This window comes from Mixophyes fleayi, chromosome 1 (genome assembly GCF_038048845.1).
Source record: "Mixophyes fleayi isolate aMixFle1 chromosome 1, aMixFle1.hap1, whole genome shotgun sequence".
NCBI lineage: Eukaryota > Metazoa > Chordata > Amphibia > Anura > Limnodynastidae > Mixophyes > Mixophyes fleayi.
Window position 1 is genome coordinate 127,714,067 of NC_134402.1, and position 25,043 is coordinate 127,739,109.

Sequence of the window (25,043 nt, forward strand, 5' to 3'; positions counted from 1 at the left end):
GTACACGCAAACCATGCATTGTATTTAATTCTCTCCAGCTGATGAACTCATAACTGATAAACTGACACTTACAGGTGAACAATCTGATTTAGATTCGACAAACATAGTCAGCTTTTTCAAAGTTGGCTACTTTTTTTCATGATTCTACAAGTCAAGAAAATGCAGCAAATTTTTCAATTTAAAATTTTCATTACATATGTGCAATGGCCAGGTCAGTTCATAGATACAGCTACACTGATGTGGGATGCTGCATGGGGAAATTACTGTGTTGGTCTGCAACTCATACTGAAAGATTGAGTAATCAATACATTTTTGACAACCTATATTTATATTGTACAATATACCATTTTACTAGTGTTGCAATGTTAATTGAATATAACACTTACAAATCTTGTTTAGAACATAATAAAACATTATTTGTGTAAAGGAGGTTGCTGCAATGACAAATATTGTTACACTTCTTGACAGGATCATATTTCCAAATATGGAGGTAAAACTGAAAAACATGCTGCAGAAGTGTTGCATGCTTTGATGATTATAAGCAGACACCAGTCTCAATAGCATAACAGAATTGCATGGAACTTAATTTATGCTATAGGGGTCTGTACACTGGTCAGCGCAGCAGACAATTACATTATGCATTAAGAGCTTATCATTCAGGAGAGATGTAGTTGGATTAGAAGCACACTGACATACAAGCAAAAAGATGGGATGCGCACAGCTTATGTATCAATATTGTCCTCTGTATATATAGTGTATAAAACTCAGCAGCTATATATGGGAGAGTCCACTCCCTATAACATAAATTAAAAAGAAAAGATTATAAGCGCTGGAGTAGAAGAAAATAATATGCCATAGATATTGTAATGTGACCAGTTAAATTATGGGTATGTTTTCTGGACAATATAGCTATAACACCAAGGAGTGCCTAAAATAGAATAAATGAAGCAACTGTATAAAAAATAACGGGGGACTTGCAGTTGGTACTTGTTGGAGATAAAGTAGCTAGATTATCTCCAAGTACCAACTACAAGTACCCCGTATAATTTGCCACTCAAACTATTGAGCAGCTCACGTAGAGCATTGGATTCTTTATTTGACTATTTATCATAGGACACTCTAATTCTCAATTTGAGAACGGCTCCTGTTCAACAATAGAGCCCACAGACATCAACATTTTTCCCAAATTGCACAATTTACTCCTTTTTTCACCCAGTTTGGATCTTACATAGGGTTTTATTTCTATTTATTCATTGCAATTTTATTAGCCTATTTGCCAGTATTTTATTGATCAGATTAAATTGAGTGTTATTTTTTATACAGTTGCTTCATCCATTCTATTTTAGGTACTCCGTGGTGTTATAGCTATATTGTCCAGAAAACATACCCATTATTCAACCGGTCACATTTCAATATCTATGGCATATCATTTTCTTCTACTCCAGTGCTTATAATCTTTTCTTTTTAACACTGACATACAAGACTGAAATATATTACATTGATAAAGGGTGAGCCATTACATTTTTCTTCTGTCACCCATCAGTCAAAAAGATGAATTTATTAATGTGGAAAGATGTGGACCCACGTCAGTTTTTACAGGATATTAACATGTCACAACGGCAGTGAATGGGGTGGGTAAAACTGTGCATGATTTGCTGCGTGGTGCTGTGCAGACCAGAATATACAATGCTGGATATATTCTAGATGCACATTCCCTGGTTAACAGGGGGCTGCAGAGCTTTTTTCTCTTTGTTAAATGAGTTGGTTTTTATGGGTGGTCTATACTTTCAATAGGATGGTCTTTGCAATAATCAGGTGCACTTAATATGAGAATGCTAATTTTAATACTGACTTATGCCACCATAATAACATTCAAGTACAGCCGTGATATCGCCCACTTCCATTATTTTTAACACCTTAATAAGGCTTCAATGAGTTTGATTTTATGAGGAAAATAGTAAAGTTTACATTACAAGAAGGTGGTCCTAAAGTGAGGGTAAGCAGCAATCCAGCATCAACATGCAGAGCATTTTTGCGAGGCAGAAAAGCAGCATGTGGGCATACATCTATGTATACATGAGGTGGACAAAAAGGAGCATTCACTCATTATGACATACACCCTTCACCTACACGATCTTGGGTTAGTATATAAAGTCATTCAGTTGGTGTGGAGCTGGTGCATGTAGATGGGATTGGTATTTAGTGATTTCTTATCACTTCATCATTCAGGGGCGCAGGGGGGTTTCTGGGTCTCCAGAAACCCCTCCCCTCCGCTAACGAAGTGCCCCTACATACGGCACTGTACTATACAGCAGCCACGGCGCTGTCAAAAAAGCATCCGCGGCGGTGCTGTATTGTAAACAGCACCACCGCGGACGCTTCTTTGACAGCACCATGGCTGCTGTATACTACAGTGCTGCTGAAATGGAGCTGCTGCGCGGGCGCATGCCTGGCAGGTCTCTCACTGTATTTTTTTAGGAATAAACCAACAAAAAATTATATATAACATTGACCAAAAGTATAAATAACATTCAATATCAAATCTAAAAATACCTGTATTATCATAAAATTGATTAGTTGTTGATTAGAAAGGTAACATAGTAACATAGTTGATGAGGTTGAAAAAAGACACCAGTCCATCAAGTTCAACCTATTTTGGATCTCCTGCGATCCTGCACTTATATTTGAAATTAATCCAGAGTAGGCAACCGCCCATCTGTTTCAATTTTGAAAATCCCCCCAGACTCAATATTGCAGTCCTATTTTTACCCTATATCCACTACTATCCTTTATTTTAAATTAACGGTCGTATCCCTGGATACACCTTTCCACTAAAAATTTGTCTAACCCTTTCTTAAACATATCTATTGAATCTGCCATCACAACCTTCCCTGGCAATGAATTCCATATCTTGACTGCCCTTACTGTAAAGAACCCCTTCCTTTGCTGGTTGTGAAATTTCCTCTCCTCTAACCTTAGGGGATGACCACGTGTCCTGTGTATGGTCCTTGGGGTAAAAAGTTCCCATGAAAGCTCTCTGTATTGACCCCTAATGTATTTGTACATAGTAATCATATCTCCCCTTAGACGCCTCTTTTCTAAAGTAAACATGCCTAAACTGGCTAACCTTTCCTCATAACTTAATGACTCCATACCCTTTATCAATTTTGTCGCCCTTCTCTGAACCCTTTCTAGTTCCAAATTATCTTTTTTATAGAGTGGTGCCCAGAACTGTACTGCATATTCAAGATGAGGTCTTACCAATGATTTATACAGTGGCAAAATTACACTGTCTTCCCTTCCATCTATGCCCCTTTTTATGCATGCCAATACTTTGTTTGCCCTTGCAGCTGCTGCTTGACATTGAGCACTATTGCTAAGTCTACTGTCTACGAGCACTCCTAAATGCTTTTCCATTATAGATTCTCCCAAATTAATTCCATTTAATTTATAGATTGCGTTCTTGTTTTTGATCCCTGAATGCATAACCTTACATTTATCTGTGTTAAACCTCATATTCCATTTAGCCGCCCAATCCTCCAGTTTATTTAAGTCCCTCTGTAGAGAAGCTACATCTTGCTCTGATTTTATTACCTTACAGAGTTTAGTGTCATCTGCAAAAATAGAAACTTTACTCTCTAAACCATCACCAAGGTCATTAATAAATATATTAAAAAGGAGTGGTCCCAGCACGGAACCTTGAGGAACTCCACTTAAGACCTTTGACCAATTAGAAAATGTTCCATTTATCACAACTCTCTGTTGTACAAATTTTGATTTCTAGACCCAGTTCCCTTATTTTGTAAACCAACCTCTTGTGTGGCACTGTATCAAAGGCCTTTGCAAAATCTAAGTAGACCACATCTACTGTCCTGCCCTGGTCTAAGTTCCCACTAACTTCCTCGTAGAAACTAATTAGATTAGTTTGACATGACCTATCCCTCACAAATCCATGTTGATTCCCACTAATAATTTTATTGCGTACCAAGTAATCCTGAATACTGTCCCTTAAAATACCTTCCAGTAGTTTCCCCACTATTGATGTCAGGCTTACAGGTCTATAATTCTCTGGTTGTGATCTCGTCCCCTTTTTAAACAACGGCACCACATCTGGAAATGTAGTGGAACATTGATCATGATATGACAGTGTTATGTGCTAACTGTACTAATTGGGGCCAAAATATCTGTTCTTTCAGTCTGAGAGCAGGGTCTGTCTACTGTCTGCAAATGTGTCTGCAGCCGAATGCACCAATGTATGTCCCCTCAATATAACCATTACTTACCTGCTTTAATTTAGTAGTTGCAGCTACCTTCTTAAGCAGTATTTGCTGCAACTGTATAGTTGCCAACAATTAAAAATAATTTCCAACGTTTTAGTATGCACAACGCGTTTTGCAGCCACAGTGAACCCTGTTATATTATAATAATCACTATAACAGGGCTTACATAACCTAATGCAATTGTTTTTTTTTTCCTTTTTATAGGGCAAGAAAATAGTGTGAATCACATACAGAATAGTAAGAATTTTTGTTTCGTTGGTCATTATTGAAATATAGGGACGTTTTCAGGTGCAAACTCAGGACTGTCAATGAAAAGTAGGGGCAGGTGGTAACTGCAAATATATTAAAAGGCAAATAAAATGAAAACTGAACTTTTTAGCTTATAGTTCAGACAGAAGAATAGTGATACAATATATCTCATTGCAGCACAAAGACTTGAACATAACATGACATGATATGATACGCAGGTTTTATAAAGGACAGTTGATGCCAAAATACTGTGATCCCAACATTTACAAATAAGGAATGGTATGCTGAGTTTATTCCTCTACTGTAAGAATGTAAATAGCCCAGTAATTTTGAAAGCAATATTGAAAGCGGTGATACTTAAAAACTCTCTACTAGAATGTTTCATAAGTCAGATGATTCCATTAACATCCAACTTTCCTGTGGCTGTGATCAGAAAATATAAATATTAGTGATGATAATTAATGTATAATTAGATTGCAGTGTCATGGGTAGCCAGGCATGCACAACTGCGTGTTAGTTTAAAGCAAAAATCAATCTATCTCAGATAGGGACTAACGCTTATGGCTGACTATGTAGATGGCTATAACATCATCATCTTGGACCCACTATGCCTTTACCAATGGTAAATTGTTGATCCATTAGAGAGTATAAAATGATTCTAATATATTGGGAGGAAGGATGCGGAGACACCAAAGACAAGAAGAGGTGAAGCAAGACCCATCCAAAACACAAATACACCAAGACCCGTCCGAGACACTAATACACCAAGACCCGTCCATGTATTACTAAATATATAACTGAAATAACTAGTGTTTATACTGTAAGGGGTTCACCATGCAATTTCATTATTTGGGGTGACATTGAAATGGTGTCCCTCTTACTTCTTACACAAATCATCATCGGCATTTTAGTAATGTAATATTTACATTAAACCAAGAATAGTGCTAATGTTTTCATTATATGATCAGCCAATGTAATTCCCTTCCTTTGAAAAAATACTGCCCCACAGCTCCCTCAAATTATGATTAAAAAGGGTAGGAATTATTAAATTCCAGGATAGTGTAAGACAGGTACATGTAAAGTTATAAAGTTATTTCAACAAGCTGGCTATTGGCTGGTACCAAAGGTAAGTGTCACCTCCACTCATAGGCTTGAATGACTCATAGAGGAATGGTCTCTACCAGAGCCGTCACAACGGCAAATATTTAAAAATTTGATTCATGACCAGTTTTTCAAATTTCATGACAATATTTGTAATGGATTGATTTACTCTTCTCTATTCAGGAGCTGTAAGCATTCACTGATAGCACCATGATGTTGAGAATCACCCTATTCCCAGATAATTGGTCAGAATGGGTTGATGGCTAGCAGTTGGGTGAGTAATTTGAGCAATATATGGCTGGTGGTATTTATGCTACAAATGGTTGGCTGACAGGTGGGGGTTATGTCTAAAAAACATATAGCTTGCAATTGGGGGTGTCTATAAAATGCATTTCTGGAAACTGGGCAACATATGGCTGGCATGGTCCCTACAATATAATGTATGGCTGGCAACGAAGTGTATTTCTCCTCCATATCTGGCTAGCAGTGGGGAATTATCTATCTAAAGCAGAGATTAAGACTGACCATGTGGGGTGGTCTGAATGGCATGTGTGGAGATCTAAGTGGGATGTGAGGGACATGTGGGTAGGTCAAAATTGTATGTAGGGAGGTCTGAGTGGTATGTAGGGAGATCTGAGTGGGATGTGAGGGACATGTGGGTAAGTCAAAGTTGTATGTGGGAAAGTCTGAGTGGTATCTAGGGAGGTCTGGGTGGTATGTGTGGAGGTCTGGGTGGCATGTGGGGAGGTCTGAGGGGCATGTGGAGAGGTCGGAGGGGCATGTGAGGAAGTCTGTGTGGCATGTGGGGAGGTCTGAGTGGCATATGGGAAAGTCTGAGTGGCATGTGGGAAGGTCTGAGGGGCATGTGGGGCAGAGCCATCTTTTCCATTGGGCACGATGGGCAGGTGCCCGGGGGCCCCACAGGCAAGGGGGCCCCATAGACGGGGCTCTTAAGTAAAATAAATAATCCTGAAAAGAAAAAAAAAATCCTGCAAATATATCTATATCTATCTATCTATATATCTATATATATCTATATATCTATACATATATATATATATATATATATATATATATATAGATATATATAATACACATATATAGAGGTAGGGGCCCCGCTGCACTGCTTTGCCCGGGAGCCCATAATGTTGTTAAGGTGGACCTGATGTGGGGAGGTCTGAGTGGCATGTGGGGAGGTCTGAGGGGCATGTGGGGAGGTCTGCATGACATATGGGAGAGTTTCAAACTAGATGTGGGATCTAAGGGCTCGTGAGAGGGGGTCTAAATGCATGTGGGGGCAGGCCCGGCGCTCCCATTAGGCAAGGTTAGGCACTTGCCTAGGGCGCCGGGCTCTGGAGGGCGCCACAGTATTCTAAAATACTTTAAAACTGTGCGGCGACCGCTGACCATACCTGTCACGGCCGCCGCACAGCATTCAGATGGACGCAGAGGGGTGAAGAGGCTATTTTGTCACCACCGCCGCCTCTCTGCTCCGTCTCCTCCCCTCCACTTAGTGAGTGGAGGGGAGGAGACAGAGCAGAGAGGCGGCGGTGGTGAGACAAGGTAAGGAGAGGAGGGAGGAGGGAGGAGGGCGGCGATTTTTGCGGGGGGGGAAGGGGGGTGCCGCTTTTTTAAAAATGCCTAGGGCGCCGTGGCCCCTGGCACCGGCCCTGTGTGGGGGTATTTTAAGCCAAGTAGGGATGTGAGTGCATGTGTGGGAATTTTGTGGCAGGTGCGAGTCTGAGGGTAGTGGGCAATTTTGAAGCAAGTTGGAGCTCAGTGTGGCATGTGGTAAGTGAGGGGCATGTGGGTGCATTTTGGAATGAGTGATGTAGGGGTGACAATGTCATTTTGGGGCTGTTGTTTTCATTCTGTACTGTATGTTGTTTAATATAATATTTTAACCAAAGTACAGGAAACTATCAAATACTTAACAAATAACCTAATGCAAAAAAACTATTAAGCTGCAACATCTAATTAAATGACACAGTATTAACAAAAATGTGCAAAAAGAAAAGTAATTTCAGGACACTATGAGATAATATGAGATCCAAACTATTAACATCAAAAAATCAACATCTGTCATCATTTCACTTGATGCTCAGAAAGCCTTTGACAGTATTTCTTAGCAATTCATGGGAAAATACAAAAGGAATACAATACATCCTCATGCAGAACCCAAAGTAATGCAGCTCAATTATGCTACTACACTCAAAAGCAAAACTATTATACAAAACAAGGGTAAATTAGAAGTGCTGTCTCCAGGTAACCATAAATGAAATACACTAAAATCCACAAAATGCAAAATCAGGAAATTAAAAAATCAGCAAACGTGAGAAAATAAATGTTCAATATGTAAACCATGATTTCTTCCCATATATGAATATGTTTACTTGATTTTATATTTATGTGCCTGTCTTTGCTTGAAATCAACTAAACATATTCATACAAGGGGAGACCCCGAAGAACATGTGTGTGTATTCCAGTTCTATTGGTCCACATCACATCTATAGGTGGTTGGATGTTATTTTTATTGGTTACTTTTATCACTTGGATGTCATTAATCTATCTTAAAATAATTGCATTTATATACTAGACTATACATATTTTAGATTTTTTTACATGTCTGGGAAATGCAACTATACGGAAGAATTACTGGATTATTGACAGATTTACATTGGTACTGGATTTATTGTTTTACGGTTTTGTTTGTTATATGGTGTTAGTGTGTAGTGCCCATCAAGATGAATTTATTTTGTTTATATATCAGGGATACCGAATATGTTCACTTTGTTGGAGGGTAAGTGTTTAGGTCAAAAAAAAATCTAAAATGTGTTTTTTTCACTTTTACTTTTTACACTTTAATCATTTATTTTATTTATTCTTTTGTCACCACATGTGTTATGAGTCAATGCAATACTATAGGCTGGGATATAATACCCACCACAACCTAGGTCCCTATGTTACATATACTGGAACTAGCTCTGCGGCAAACAGGGCCAGATTAAGGGAATGGAGGCCCCTGGGCTAAGGGGGCCTCCATTCCCCCGTGAGGGCCCCCTCCCCCGGTGATTGGAGCTGCCCGCGCCCCCCCTTCCTCCCCCGTGATCGGAGCTGCCCGAGCTGCCTGCGCCTCCCCCCCCCCCCCCGGCACTTTCCTCCTTCTCCGGCGTGCTGTACTCTCTTACTCTTTTCCTCAGTAAGGAGACTACAGCGCGCCGGAGAAGGACTGCAGGGAAAGTGCTCAGCAGCACTGATCGCGCCGGGGGCGCCCCCGCCCCCGACCGATCAATACTGCTGCTGAGCACTTTCAAGGGCCCCCTGGATGCCATAGGCCCCTGGGCTGTAGCCCAGTTAGCCCTATGGTTAATCCGGCCCTGGCGGCAAAGAAGACCTGGGTATTAAAACACCCAGATCATTTCTTTCATCTAGAAAACACCAATGACCATGTGACCAGTGTTTCAGGCTTGTCACTGGGGGCACGTTGTAACACAATGGGAGTGCAGTTTCTATGAGACACATCTAGAAGGACACCTGATGATTATTTACATGTGAACTGGGTGCCTCTGGTTCACTGAAGGTCACAGCTGCAGTAAAAGCAGGGTGCGACATGCCTCAACATAAATTCTGCCTCAATGACACCACATGTGTTATGAGTCAATGCAATACTATAGGCTGGGATATAATACCCACCACAACCTAGGTCCCTATGTTACATATACTGGAACTAGCTCTGCGGCAAACAGGGCCAGATTAAGGGAATGGAGGCCCCTGGGCTAAGGGGGCCTCCATTCCCCCGTGAGGGCCCCCTCCCCCGGTGATTGGAGCTGCCCGCGCCCCCCCTTCCTCCCCCATGATCGGAGCTGCCCGAGCTGCCTGCGCCTCCCCCCCCCCCCCCCCGGCACTTTCCTCCTTCTCCGGCGTGCTGTACTCTCTTACTCTTTTCCTCAGTAAGGAGACTACAGCGCGCCGGAGAAGGACTGCAGGGAAAGTGCTCAGCAGCACTGATCGCGCCGGGGGCGCCCCCGCCCCCGACCGATCAATACTGCTGCTGAGCACTTTCAAGGGCCCCCTGGATGCCATAGGCCCCTGGGCTGTAGCCCAGTTAGCCCTATGGTTAATCCGGCCCTGGCGGCAAAGAAGACCTGGGTATTAAAACACCCAGATCATTTCTTTCATCTAGAAAACACCAATGACCATGTGACCAGTGTTTCAGGCTTGTCACTGGGGGCACGTTGTAACACAATGGGAGTGCAGTTTCTATGAGACACATCTAGAAGGACACCTGATGATTATTTACATGTGAACTGGGTGCCTCTGGTTCACTGAAGGTCACAGCTGCAGTAAAAGCAGGGTGCGACATGCCTCAACATAAATTCTGCCTCAATGACACCGAAAGAGTCAATCATGTTTTTTTACTTGTTAACTTTTTATTGCTCATGTAAATGTTGTAATAAATAATCTCTTTCTTTTACTTAACATAGCCCTTAAATTAACTATTCCTATATCGGATATTCTAACTTTTTAACCATCTATTTGTGTTTCTATATTTACCATACAAAATGATCAGTATGATTTAATAAATTCTGTGTATTCACTATTGTAGCTCAGTTGTACTTTTTGTATTGATAATTTTTTTGGATGGGATGCACTAATTATAACTCCTTACTGAGGTTTCCTTGAGTCTTATGGTATACTATATTTAAGGTTGCTCACTCAGGCTTAGAGATGAGCAAAATTTTCTAAACTGTTCCATGGAACGTTCACTTAATTTTGCATTTGGTGTCATAACTTGAACATGTTTTGCCAGCAGAATTTGGTCCTAATCATTACCAGCTCTACTCTAAGTATGCCACACAGCAGAATGTATTGCCATTTGTTGTCCCAGCTTAATTCGTTGACTATAAATTCAGCAAAATGTGAATTTACAAACTCATTGCAAAAACCATTCCACTGAACAAGAATATCCAACTCTATTATGTCAAGTTGTGTCTGTCTATATGGATTTATTTGTCATGTCTTTTTGGACAATGGCAGGGGTGTTTTTTTCCATTACATTCTATATGGAAAATGTAACTTTCACATGTATTAATAAGATTGTCAAGATACTATTCTCCCTTGTGTATATGACATATCATTACATTATACTGTGTAAGATTAGGATAATGCATTTACTACTAACGCTATTGAGCCTCATCTCAATCACTATCGTTGGGCATAGGGATCTGCACTGGTACACCTGACGAAGAGATACTGCTGTGTATTCAGTGACTCAACACAGACACGTAAGTCTGCAAATTTTGCAACAGGATTTCCATGTGCATATTTGGGGTACAAAGTGAGTCAAACTCTAAATCAAGCCTATTATATACTTACTTACTTTCCTGACAGCAAGTGTCTGTGACTTTTTCTTTAAATGTTGGCAAAGTATTCACTGATATTGTTTACCAGCTACAGTATCGCGTTTAAGTTCCTAACAGTGTCTCTACTCTTTATATTGTATGCAATGACTATATGCAATCTACACCTGCTGAAACAAGGATTCTGAGCACTTGTCTTTCACTGGAAGCTGCGGCATAGCTCCAAGCCAACAAAATGTAAAGGAATGCTGCATTATATCACATGTATGCTGATACCTATTATATTTAATTAAGATTTGAAGCATCTATTAGGTTTTACAGCATTTCTTATTTTTAATTGTAACCAACAATCAAGACATCTTATCTCGTCCAGTGTTCTTGATGCAATTCTTAGTAAAGGTATTTTGTGTGCTGAATTACTGAAGATCATTGTGTAAAATATAGGATTATGTGTAAGGGCAATAGTCCTAATAGGTGTTGTAATACCCGTAAGTGCTTAAAGCACTCTGCCCATGATGTGCACCTAAGTGAAAACGTATGTAGAGGCTGTAAACTGATGTAGACGATACTCTAGCTAGTAGAAGCTCGTTTAAGTAATTTTTGTGATGAGGTGATGTATCCCAGAACACGATGAGCTCCATGTAAATCATACTTGCCTACTTTCGTCAAGTGTAGTCCAGTAGAGGGGCGTGACTAGAGGGCGGGAGGGGATGGGGCACAGCCAAACGTGTCATCTCCCCCCCCCCCCCCCCCCCCAGCGACGAAAATGCCATTTTGTCGCAGGGGCAGGGCCAAAATGACGTGATTCACCGCGGATCGCGTCATTTAGGCTAGGCAATTGCGGGATGCGGGAGACTTGCCTTCGGGAGTCTTCCTGACATTCCAGGAGAGTTGGCAAGTATGATGTAAATGTAGCTTACCCATGGTAGACAGGTATGCTTTTTTTTTATTACAGATCTCTCAAACGAGAGTGTCACAGTCTCCAGAACAACCAGCAGGTGCACAGGTGTATTGCCAACTGTCACATGTTCCAGAGGACAATTGTAATGCATTGTTGTAAATGTTGGAGGGACGTTTTGCAAAGTAACTCTGAAACTGATGCAACCAATTACAACACAAATCTACAGACCAAGATCTTTAATTTGGTATATGATGTGCCCTGCTCAGACAACGGCATCATAGAAAAAAAGTCGTACTCATACTATGAATATATAGATTTTTTTTTAGTTTAGTGTAGTTTTTTTTTCATATAATGTGATATTTTATACATTATTCTGTTTGTAGTGAATTTGCTAATGGCTTATCTCTTAGTACTAACTGAATTCCCTAATTCCAAATTGGTGGAAAAGTCCTGTCTTGGGGGGGACTCTCAATTTTTGGGGGACTGTCCAATGCAACCAAAACTTGTCAGGTATATCTCTCTTTGCTCTGCTATGCCACACAGAGCAAACACAAAGTGAGTGCTGAAACCAAGCAGTGGTGTGCACACCGTTGTTGTGGATTTTGGTGGGGGAGGGGTTTGGATGGTGACCTATAGCTTCTAAAGTGCTAGGCACACCACCTGACAGTTAGGCACATCCCTTACATTGTCTATATGCACCCCTCTGGCTTCACATTGGCACACGTGGCTGTATACTCTGCCCAAAAAAAAACAAAAAAACTTTCCATGGATGCCACGGATATATATGACCTTCAGCAAAGAGGGTAAATGATATTTGAACCCCACTAAAAATCACTAAATTCAATGCCTTATTTGACTGTGCAATAAATGACAGAGGTGATGTAAATGTAACTTTGCTTATAAAGATGTCCCTGGCATGCCTATCTTTATTTTTGTGTCAGTTCCAGGGCAAGAAACATAAGCAGACATGAGGTAATGTCCCTGTATTAAGAAAGGACTGTGCAGACAACACTTAGTTATCACATTGCTTTAGCAGAAGCAGTAACATGAAAAGAAACTAACAACTGGGTGAGAGGGGCATAATAATAATGTAGTGAGCTATGTCTCCACTTTTATTAAACATATTATGTATTAAATCATATGTAATGTACAATTTGATCATTTATTTTATGTATTATGTACACATTTATTGTGAATATACGTTTCATATATACGGATCTGCACAGGTAGCAGGCGTATGCTTGCAGTAATACAACAAAATTATGTGGCAATTATTTTCCTTTTTTCACTAATTAATTCATTACCTGAAAAAACAAACTCTTTATAAGAACCAATTAAAATTTAAATGCAAAGCAATTAAACCCAGAAAATGTGTTATTAAGGCTGTAGGTAAACTACATGTTTTCTTTTACCACAATAGATTTTCTGATGCTAATACAAATAAAATGAAGTAAAAATCAAATTAGTGATGCATGAACATTTTCATATATTACTCTTTAAGTGCTAGTGAGATAGTAAGTATATATATGCAATACACAATGCAGGTAAGGAACTCTATAGGACCATGCAGATAATACTGACCACAAGTCTTTGCCTGTAGGAACCACCTTTTTGCATTTGGTCAATGACAAACAGACTGTGCAGAGTTAGGTTGTTACAGAGAAGCAGGACAACAATCAGAGTAACAGTCAAGTAGAGCGGCAAGATTCAGCAGTCAGGACAAGCAAAGTTCATCAAAAGGTACTAAGAATTATAGTAAGAGACAGGGCCGGACTGGCCATCTGGCACTTCTGGCAAATGCCAGAAGGGTTGATGGTCAGATGGGCCGGGTCCCGGGCAGTCGGTGCACGCACCCTGCACTGACACTGACAGTCAGTGATAGGCTTCCAGGTGGCTGGCTCCTCCCCAGGAACCAGCCACCAGATCACATGTGCCACGGGCAGCCCTGCACTTTCAAACTGGCTGGGTCCTGAAGGGAGCTGAAGGTACTGTAAAGCATAATATGATTTGGGGGCACTACTGTACGGTATAATATGACTTTGGGGCACTACTGTATGGTATAATATGATTTGGGAGCACTATTGTGGCATAATATGAACTGGGGGCAGTATTGTGGTGTAATATGATTTGGGGGCACTATTGTATGAACTGGTGCAGTATTGTGGCATAATATGATTTGGGGGCACAACTGTATGGCATAATATGATTTGAGGGCTCTATGGTGGCTTAATATCAATTGGGGGCACGTACTCAGGCATGAGGAAAGAGGGAGAGTGTTAATATAATTTGGGAGATACGCTACTAATTTAATGCTGGAGTTTAGGTGTGGGCTAATTATTTAATTGGTGCTATTTTATTTGTGGGGTGATGTGGATCACTTTAATTTACTATTGGGACTGTTTGGGAAAAAAATAATGTATATTTATTAAATGTGAATATTAATTATTTAATGGCGGTGATGGTTGCGGGAAATAGGTATATTTCTTAAATGTAAATGCTATTTAATTTATTGCTGGGGTTGTTCGGAGGGAGGGATATTAAATGTGAATACTAGTATTTTAATGTTGAGGCTGGAGGGAGGCCTAATTATTAAACACCAGGGCTGGTTGGAGTTTTCTAAATTACATGTACCCATTTTTCCAAATAGGGCCTCCAACATTCCAGGATCCAGACAAGCAGCAACTAAAGACATCAGCAGCCACAGGTAGTGAAAGTGACAAGAACAGATAGGAGAGAGCAGGACTGTCTGCCAACTGTCCCGCATTTTGGTGACTGTCTCATTTAGTGAAATTTGGTCCGACTACAAGGACAGTTGGGAGGAATGTCAAAGTCCATGAAACTGCCCAATCTGAAACAGAAATCCCAACTTTTACAAATGGGAAACATATAGATCAAACAATGTATTAAGTGGCAGTTTGTCAAGCCACATGGCAAACCATCATTTATTAGTAAATAAAAGACATGGTTCTGACAGGAGATAGCTGAAACTGCATGGTGTTTGAGCTATCTTCCCCATCAGAACTTGAAAAAAAAAAACTAAATAAAGAAAAAAGCCCTGCCTTACAATTCTATAAGAGCTTCTGCCTACTCAGCATCGGGCCTAGTCCTTTAGAGACCCCCACCTAGAGCATACCGGCCCAATGTGGAATAGCATTCGGCCCCTTCTGGTTTCACATCTGGTTTTACCATCTCGGTTGGTCTGAACTGCATGCAGTTTCCCCTAATCCACATGTGGTTTAGAGGTTTACAAACTGCCACATATTGGATGCGGTTTGAATTTTCAGCCTCCAGACTACAAGCAAGTAAATCCTGCGGTTTGGATCTGAAAATCAAGGTATGCTGGTTTGCAAACCACATTCTAATCTGCCCAATGATGTTTACATGTTTCCACAGTCTGTCTCTAGAGAAAATGGACTCACTCCAGTGACTCTCTACTGTCCACAATGGCAAAGTTATGAAAAATTCCCAGCAGGTTTGTACTTATTAAAAAAAACAACCTGATGATGTCATCAAAATATCTGGTGGAAGCTGTAATGAAGATGATGACTATTTAGAACACAGGTCATCTGAACACAGGTCATCTGATATGATGCTGGACTCTGGGTGGGCCTTGTTGTTATGTATAGGTATAGCACTGTCAGGGCTAAATGACGATCAACATGAGCACACATACTTGTAGCTGCACATCCAAGCTAACTATGCGGATATAAAGTGAAACACATGGTTCACTTATTTGATGCATGTGCATATTCATTCATCTTGACATCCCACATTTCTGTAACTGTGTTACATATTCAGTTAAGAATGCTATATATATATATATATATATATATATATATATATATATATATATATATATATAGCTCTCATTTCCGTAGCAGCCAGTACATATTCAAAAAGTAGGGAGGGCACTTGCCATTTAAAATAAATAGATTATTCTTTTTTCGGTTTCGGTCTCGCATCCAGAATTTTTTCAAGACAGACTTGCATAGAACAGCAGACAGAACAAGCATATATATATATATATATATATATATATATATATATACACTGTATATATTATATAATATTTTACAACTTAGATATGGAAGTTTTATATAAGTATATATAAGTGATCTATTTTACAATCAATTTGTAATTAGTAGAACTCTACTTTTGTTCTGCAAACAAATACATATGTAATCTGCTAATTTCATACACATTCATTTAAAACTCAAGTTACACATTTTTATTACTGTACGAGGTCATAAGTACTACAGTGCTCTCAGATTAATAAAATTCAGATTAATAAAAATATGTTCAGTGCAGTGCAAGTCGAATCTAGAAGCTAGACACTCTTTGGGGCCAGTGAATGCATGTATGAATTCTATATAAAAGACATAACAGTTAAGAAGCTATAGTAATATAATCGCTAAGTAATTAACAATGCAAAAAATAATCCTAAAAATATCTCTAAGATATGCAATTTAATCCTGTTGGATGGCTACAGTACCTCTGACTTCATTATGTTACATTCTTTGCATTGCTTCATTATAGAATTTCAGCCACAGAATGCTGAGGCAAGACAGTTAACATGCTACCGCTTCTCACTTGGAGACAAATGCATAAGCCATGAGGAATAGAAAAGATAAAGAAATATATTTAAAGGAAGCCTTAGAGTTATGCTTGCCTACATCCTCTCCTGGAGATCCCGGAAGGGAAGGTTTCAGGGACAAGTAAAGGCCGTGGCCACGATGACACAATTTACATAATTAGACCCCATCTGGCGCTGTGCAATGATGTGAGACACCTCCATGGGCAGCAATGGTGGGACATGATGCCATCAATTGGTCAACAAGACACCATTCACTTCACAAGGAGTGAATCATTATCCGGGCCTACTCTCTCGAGAGTCCAGGAGGACTCCCCAAAATACAGGAGTCCGGGGACTGCTACTGTCTGCAGAGATTAGCACCTGACAGTACCATCAGTTTTGAAATTGAGCATGGAATATTTGCAGTGCATTGAGCTTCTTATATTGTATGTGTTCCTACCTTCTAGAGAAGGACTTCCTGCAAAAACCTCATTGGTGAGCCTTAATAATGCTATAGGTTGGTAGTAGATACGCGCAAAATATTAAAATTTGTTCATCTCATTCCACATTTGGTTGCAGAATTTTGCATTTTTCGTCAGTGCAATTCTATCTTAAATGTTCCACAGGTTTTAAAAGTTGGCGAGTATGGTTTAGACCCAGAAATTGAACACTGTATAGCTGGGCCCCATAAATAAATCTGGGGGTGGGAGCTGTCGATATTGCTTCTAACATCACAGGTTGTCGCTCGGCTCTCAGACTTGCACAGTGGGACCCACTTCTGAACATGTGCCAGGCCGCCCTCTCTTCGATGCTCCCTGTCACGTCTGTGTCCCCTCTAGTGGCAGTAGCTCTGGCACTGATTACACACCTTCCGCAGAGTTTGGCATACAAAGCAGCCAGATTTGGAGAGCAAGCTACTTGGTAGCAAGTGCACACAGTGCCATCCAGATCTGAGACCACTATAATAAGATGAAGAACTTTCCTTGCCTTGACTCATGGAGAAATATCTTGCTGAAAACCCTGCGCACAAATGGTCTGAAATTCTGTGGCATTGATATAGGGATTTACTCATATCAAGGGATTCAATGTATAGAGGACAGACAGACAGACAGGGTATATCCCTGCATTCTGATTGGTAACTTTCTATTCCAAAGTGGTTCTGAAAACATTTGGCCCCATAGTTTCCAGTATTTGAAATTCATAGAAACTCTAAACGTAGCAAAACATTCCTTCATCCTTAGTGAATCATATCACACATATAGATAATATGTATTATACTTTTTGAAGTGGCTAACAGATAAGTACTGACAATTTAAATAGTTTAATAGTACAAAATACAATGATTTGATTTATGATCTGAACCTTACAGATATTTATTAACATATTCACCAGATTACTGGTCAAGCTAAATCTAGTTTGGATTAATTCAATATTAACATTATCTCCGCATCCAACATATATTTCAGTTATCAGTCATAGGGCCTGATTCATTAAGGATCTTAACTTAACTTAACTTAAGAAACTTCTTATTTCAGTCTCCTGGACAAAAGCATGTTACAATGCAAGGGGTGCAAATTAGTATTCTGTTTTGCATATAAGTTAAATACTGACTGTTTTTTCATGTAGCACAAAAATATCAACTTTAAATTTCAGGGTACAAATAAGCTATCAAGTATTTGCGTGCTACATGAAAAAACAGGCAGTATTTAACTTATGTGCAAAACAGAATACTAATTTGCACCCCTTGCATTGTAACATGCTTTTGTCCAGGAGACTGAAATAAGAAGTTTCTTAAGTTAAGATCCTTAATGAATCAGGCCCATAGTTATCAGTCATAGTACCCACAGTCAGTCAAAGCCCTAATTATTAACATTTTTTTCTTTTTCAAATTATAATTATAATTAAGCATTTGTGTAATTTTCTCCTCATTTTTTTTTCCTCTTTTTTAAAAGTAATTGATGTGTATTTATTCCAAAAGTTTTTAATTGTGGACAGTAACCAAAACTAATTTCCTTTCTATGACATTGATTATTAAAATATAGTTGTATATTGCTGTCAGCATTACATGTTTTATCACCATTTATTAGCAGAAATATGGCAAATTAAAATACTGCTAAATATTTTGAGTTAAAAATAACACAACTCCCGTATTGCTTTTTGTCTTACAGACATTTTTAAGTTAAATTGGAAGTAGCAATCCTGCAATTCCGACATATAATATTGTTGCTCCGGGCACCAAGTAATAAATATAACATTTACTATCGTGTGCCAATGTCCTGGAATGCTTGTCAACAACCAGCAGCCCATGTATGACTTAAACAGTATGTGGTTAGGTTATTCTGTTTCAGTCATTGATGAATCTATAGCCAATAATAAAACTATGTAGAATTTTTTTTAGCCAAAGTCAGCATTTAGAGGTGTACACCTCCCTGGCTACAATCAGTTTTCGGCAGGGTTGGAAAAGTGCAGATGTAGCCTATAGCAATCAGATTCTAGGGCCTGATTCATTAAGGATCTTAACGTAAGAAACTTCTCATTTAAGTCTCCTGGACAAAACCATGTTACAATTCAAGGGGTGCAAATTAGTATTCTGTTTTGCACATAAGTTAAATACTGACTGTTTTTTCATGTAGCACACAAATATCAACTTTACATTTCAGTGTACAAATAAGCTATCAAGTATTTGTGTGCTACATGAAAAAACAGTCAATATTTAACTTATGTGCAAAACAGAATACTAATTTGCACCCCTTGCATTTTCACATGGTTTTGTCCAGGAGACTGAAATAAGACGTTTCTTAAGTTAAGATCCTTAATGAATCAGGCCCCTAGTTATCATTTATTTAGTTTATTCTACAAAATGATAACTAGAAACTGATTGGTTGCTATAGGCAACATCTCCACTTTTCAAACCTGCTGGAAACTCGCAGCTTGATAAATTTACTCTCAGGTCTGCAATATTTTCTAAATTATACATCATGGTTGAGTTACTTTATAACTAAGAATAAACAGTGCAGAATGATGTGCAGAAAGAGCAATTAAACAGCCCTAAACTAAAAGGAGAACTGTGTCCTACAACTGTACAGACCATGGAACATTAATGTCTTCCTGCTATTTTTTTTATCAGTGATGTTCTGACCACCAGAAACATGGAGTCAGAATGGTTTGTGTCACGGGCGGAATTTGACATCCTCATGTCACAGGGCAAAATTTGGGTAAGGGCCTGGTCACTTTATGCTGACAAGCGCAAAGAGGCCAGATCTTCTAAACATCTCCTGCTGGTGCATGCTCCGCTCATTACAGGATACTGCTGTTTTCAGAGCATATCGGTAGCTTGGGGATTGATGTGGGGACTATGGTTGCAAGGGAAGGGGGATCTTATATAGGACAGGTATTGCTGGGCATTCCTGGCCTCTAGGTCCCATAGTGGCTGCATCCACTGTTTTTTACTAATAAAGATGGATAGGAACTTGAAACAAACTACAGATAACTAAGGAATCATCTTTACTGCAACTGCAGCTTAACTTTTTATGAATTACAATCTATATTTTAGAAAATAAATCTGTTTAAAGACAGTAAGAGGACCAGCGATCTCTGGAAAATCTCTCTGATACTACATAGACATCATTAGACATGTCCAGGAAAGCAGCTATACAGATGGATTTAAACACTAAATCCAGTGGTCTGTTTTGCTATTCCTCATCCTCTTGTCACTTTCATCTTTATAGTCATGGAAGCTGTTTCAGATCATTGATACACTGCAGGGAGTTCCTGTTCTTGGTAAGAGACTAAACAAGGGCAGAAAAAAATATTTAGAAGCAGTGCTTGTTACTGATGAAGGACCAACTCTAGTCTGCTGGACAGGGGAACAACAGAAACTATGGGGTAGAATTACTACAGCTTCTAAAACGGAAAAATGGAGATGTTGCCTATAGCAACCAATCGGATTCTAGCTATCATTTTCTATAATGCACTAGATGAATGATAGCTAGAATCTGATTGGTTGTTATGGACAACATATCCACTATTATTTTTTAGAAAGCTTTAGTAAATTTACTCCTATGACTCTTAACAAGGAACACAAATTGTTATTTATGTATTTACATTTTATATGTTCATTCTTGTATTTAGAGATATACTTGTATTGAGTGAAACACATTTTTACTACTATCTGAAAGCAATTACCAGGGAACATGAGAACACAATTTAACTGTCATCACCATGCTTTAATCGTGTTCACACTGTGTTTGTGGAGGCTTCTATACTGCCCTGTACCTGAAAATGACAGCAATGCTATTTATAGGATACTGCTCCACTCAGCTATAAAAGGATATGAGAGCTGATGACAGCATTGTACAATAGACAGGGATGCATAATATAACCTGAATCCTTTCCTAGTATACCATCCCTAGTCTTCTTTATAAGCCTCCACCCTCCGTTCTAAGCCAGAAATTGCAAGGATGATAATGAATGTACATCTCCCAGCCAAAGAGCCTTGTCCAGGCAAATATTAGGATAATGCTGCCACTTTAAAAGTGAGAAGCTGTTCTTCCTACCCGTCAGTTGCATGCTGCTCTCTTTAGCTCCATACAGGGTGAACAATCACAGTAACAGAGATCGCATCGGTATTTACATTACAAATGCTCTGATAAAGAGATTAATGATTCAATAAAAAACAAGTCTGCCATTCACTTGTGTCTTCTCTGTGTCCAAAATCTTTTAAAATAAGCAACTAATGTACCTACAGGATGTTGACAAGTCAAAATCTGTATGTTACTAAGCTAAATATTGTACGTGAAACAAACAAACTGTTTATAGTTAACTAGATCTGACCAGCATGCAGGCTGTCACATCTAGTCTGATAGCTGACATATTTTTTATCTTGAATCACTGATAAATGGGTATATTGAAGAGGGTCAGCGTACAGTAGCCCCTACTTTCAAAGTAACTCATGTGTGTGTGTACAGAATGCATATAAAGTGTGTAAAAAACTTTTTTTTCAGGTTTTTGTTTAGAAACATGCATGTTGTGTGTATTGTGGAGTCTGTTTTACTGAACATCAGAAGAGAATTAGGGAATATCAATTCATTTACAATAGTTAAGTATAATCCATATTCATACGTAATATCACAACTTCACTATTCATACTTGTGTGTGGCCATTACGTAAAACAAAATGATCAAAATAGTTCCTTCTGGACTCCCTCATGACAAAATGAAATGTATGCAGGTATTCATTTTTAATATGAATACATTGTTCAATATTTTAAGCAAATCAATACTGCCCCCTAGTGGATAAGAAAGTTGCAATGCCTGAGCTCCAGAATGGAAAATCAGTTTACAAGACTTGATATATATTCATAACGGTTTTGTGTTATACACAATATTGTAAATACTAAATATATATAACTGTATTTACAGTAATTCAGAATCATGCACCTAGTCAGTTTATTCCATATTATCCAGGTGTTACAATGATTTAGCTGCGCTAAAGAGCATGAGATTTACAGTATTGAGGAATTAATGGCTTAAAACAGTCAACATCTTTTTTAATTACACCCAGAAATCAGACAGTGAGAGGTTTTAGATATATATCAGGGTCTCAGGACTTTTCAGGATCACTTAGCCCACAATCCTTTATTTAGTTTTTTTTCCGCTGGCTTTCTGCTGGTTATGTCACTTTTGGCTTATTTTACAGTTCATGAGAACTGTTAGAACCTCCTTAATGTAAAGCATCATATACATTTTGATTTAATTACAGGGTTCTGGAAACACTTATCTCCGCCCATTTATGCTCCCCTATAAAGTTTTTGTATTTTATTTACACTTTCCTATCCAGGAATAAATGATAGGTGTACAGACAATGTATGCTCCTGGCTCCAATCAGCATGCTGATAGATTTGACATGTCTGTAGTTTGTTTACAGTTATGTTACTAAGAATATGTTTGCCTTGTTTTGGCCACATTATGCAACTTCGTTTTTTTTGGAATTACTAAGTAAATCAAATTGTGTATCACAAATGTTAGGAGGTGTGTTAGACCTTATGGATTATGGTCCGATAATGAAAGTGGGCTGCCTGCTAGAGCAAAAAATCTCAAAAAGTACTTATCATTGATGCACTGGTCACCAAGCAGATGATTATGTCCCACCCGCATGATTTTCCCATTTGTACTTGAAACAGGCCAAGCAGTAAGAGGGCATCTGATAGGTGGCTGTCCCGGCGATAACTCTGCTTCGGAAATATCTACCTTACTTTAAAATGCTTATACCATGTGTTAAAAGTCGAAACCCATTGGGGATTTCATTTGATTCCGCTGGAAGACATTTTACATCTGCAGGAGGGAAGACTGTGAAAGGACTACCCGTGGATTCCTTTTCTGCTTGTCATCATTACATGCATCCTCTGGTAGGAGCGTATACGTAAGTGAATTTTAAACAAATACTACATTTTAAAGACAGCATTATGCTTGATATGTGCTCCATTTTTTTCTTTTATATGCATTTGGTGATCGGGAGAGAGTATATACATGAAAGTGATTTGAGATGACCATGGTTATTTCCAATTGATACTATATCAAAGCTGAGCCATATGCATTGTGAAGCAAGTGCATAGATACAGGGGACCTCTTTGGGTCTGAGTCATTAAGGAAGGTAAGGCAAAAAAAAAAAGGAGTAAATGTTCTTTAGGACAAACCATGTTACAATGCAAGGGGTACAAATGAGTTTATTATTTTACACATAAGTTAAATACTGGCTGCCTTTTCATGTAGCACACAAATATTTGATAGCGTTATTTTTACACTGAAATTTAAAGTTGATCTAGAACATGCCCTACCCCAACTATAAATCTGTCCCCACATTTTACATTTACCTCTCCCTCCAATGCAACATGGTTTTGCCCAGATTCAAAGTTACTCCTTTTTTATGCTTTGCTCTCCTTAATGACTCAGGCCCTTTGTGTCCATCTACTTCCTGCCTTAAGGTGGAGAGCTGAAAACTAAAAGTCACATTTTATGCACAAATCCCTAATTTTGGACATAAGAATTCAACACTTTGTTTTGCTTTCCATATGAGCACAAAGCCAATAAAAAGGAATTTACTAGAAGATTCAAAGAAAAATCAACTTTAATCAGAACGGACTTGGAACTTTGGAAGCGTTAACATTGTGATATATTTTAACAGCACCCACATGTTATTTAAATGTCTTAGTTAGTTATGCAGGTGTAGTGGCACTTTACAAGGAAGGTGGACTGCAGATATAGGAGCACAATTCCTAGTATACCCTAGTGCTGCTATTGGCATTTGCGAGGGGGAGCGTGGTCACACTTTTCATTTTCCCCTCGTTTTGCTGATAACATCCTAGGCAAGCAGCACTAGTGCTAGCATTTTATTATTGTTATCCTTTATTTAAAACGCACCACAAAGGGTCCACAGCACTGTACAGAGAGCATACATCAAAACAGAACATAGCATCACAGGACAATACAAAAAACACATTGCAATACAATTCACAACACAAGCTATGAATAGCCATAAAGGGCAATCAGGTACAGTGAATATCCTAAAACACAATAATTAGAAAAGGGAAGAAGGAGAAGAGGGGAAATGAATCAGAGCTAGCTGAACCTGTGCCCAGGAGCGTGAGCGCAACTAACAGGATCAGAGCAGGGCCGGATTTACCACTAGGCAACCTAGGCAATTGCCTAGGGCCCAGCGGTCCCCAGAGGGCACTCCCAGGGCCGGCGGTGAGACCACCCTTTAAAAATGGGCCTCTACTTATAGGCCAGTGCTATATGCTTGCCCCCCCGGGCTAAAGTCTGCCAACCAGCCCCTGAATAGAGGTATATGTTATGCTAAAAAACTATAGTAGTATGGATTTTTTCAGGGACGGGGCCCCAAACCAGTATCTTGCCTAGGGCCCCATGAGGTCTAAATCTGGCTCTGGATCAGAGTCAGTGATTGCGAGAACAAGGGAGCTGTGGAGACTAAGGGCATAGAGTTCAGGGAGGAGGTGCAAAATATAGATGGCCTGCAGAGAGTCAGGTACCAAGAGGAGGACAGGAGGGAAGAATAATTTAAATGTGAGGAGATAGACCAATGGGGTGACACATAGGGGTGAGTCTGTGTAAGGGAACCAGAAACCAGATAGGAAGGGGATGAAATAAAAGTGGGTGACACAAAGAGGGAAGAAAGACTGACGGTGAGATATAGTTAATTAAGAGTGGGATGATAGGCTTCAATGAACAGGTGGGTTTTAAGGGAGTGTCTAATGCTTTGTAGGTTAGGGAATTGTCTTATTGAACAAGGGAGATTGTTCCAGAGGTGAAGGGCAGCACAGGAGAAATCTGGGATGTTGGAGTGAGACATGGTTAACAAAGAGGAGGTGAGGTGGCAGTCATTGGCCGACTAGAGAGGGCAAGAGAGATTATGTATGGAGGTAGGAGATGTCGGGAACAGAGGAGTTGGAGAGAGCTTTGTAGTTGAAGGTGAGTAGTTTGAAGAGGGTTCTGTGGGGGAGAGGAAGCCAATGTATAACTTGGCAGAGAGGGGAGGTAGAATTGGAACGGCGAGAGAGTGGA

At 39.4% G+C, this 25,043-nt stretch overlaps 1 protein-coding gene across 1 annotated transcript in view; it reads right to left on the reverse strand.

Moving 5' to 3' along the window:
* The window catches only part of SYNPO2 (synaptopodin 2), a 249,757-nt gene that overhangs the window by 69,718 nt on the left and 154,996 nt on the right, over window positions 1–25,043 (reverse strand). The gene's annotated exons all lie outside the window — the stretch shown is intronic.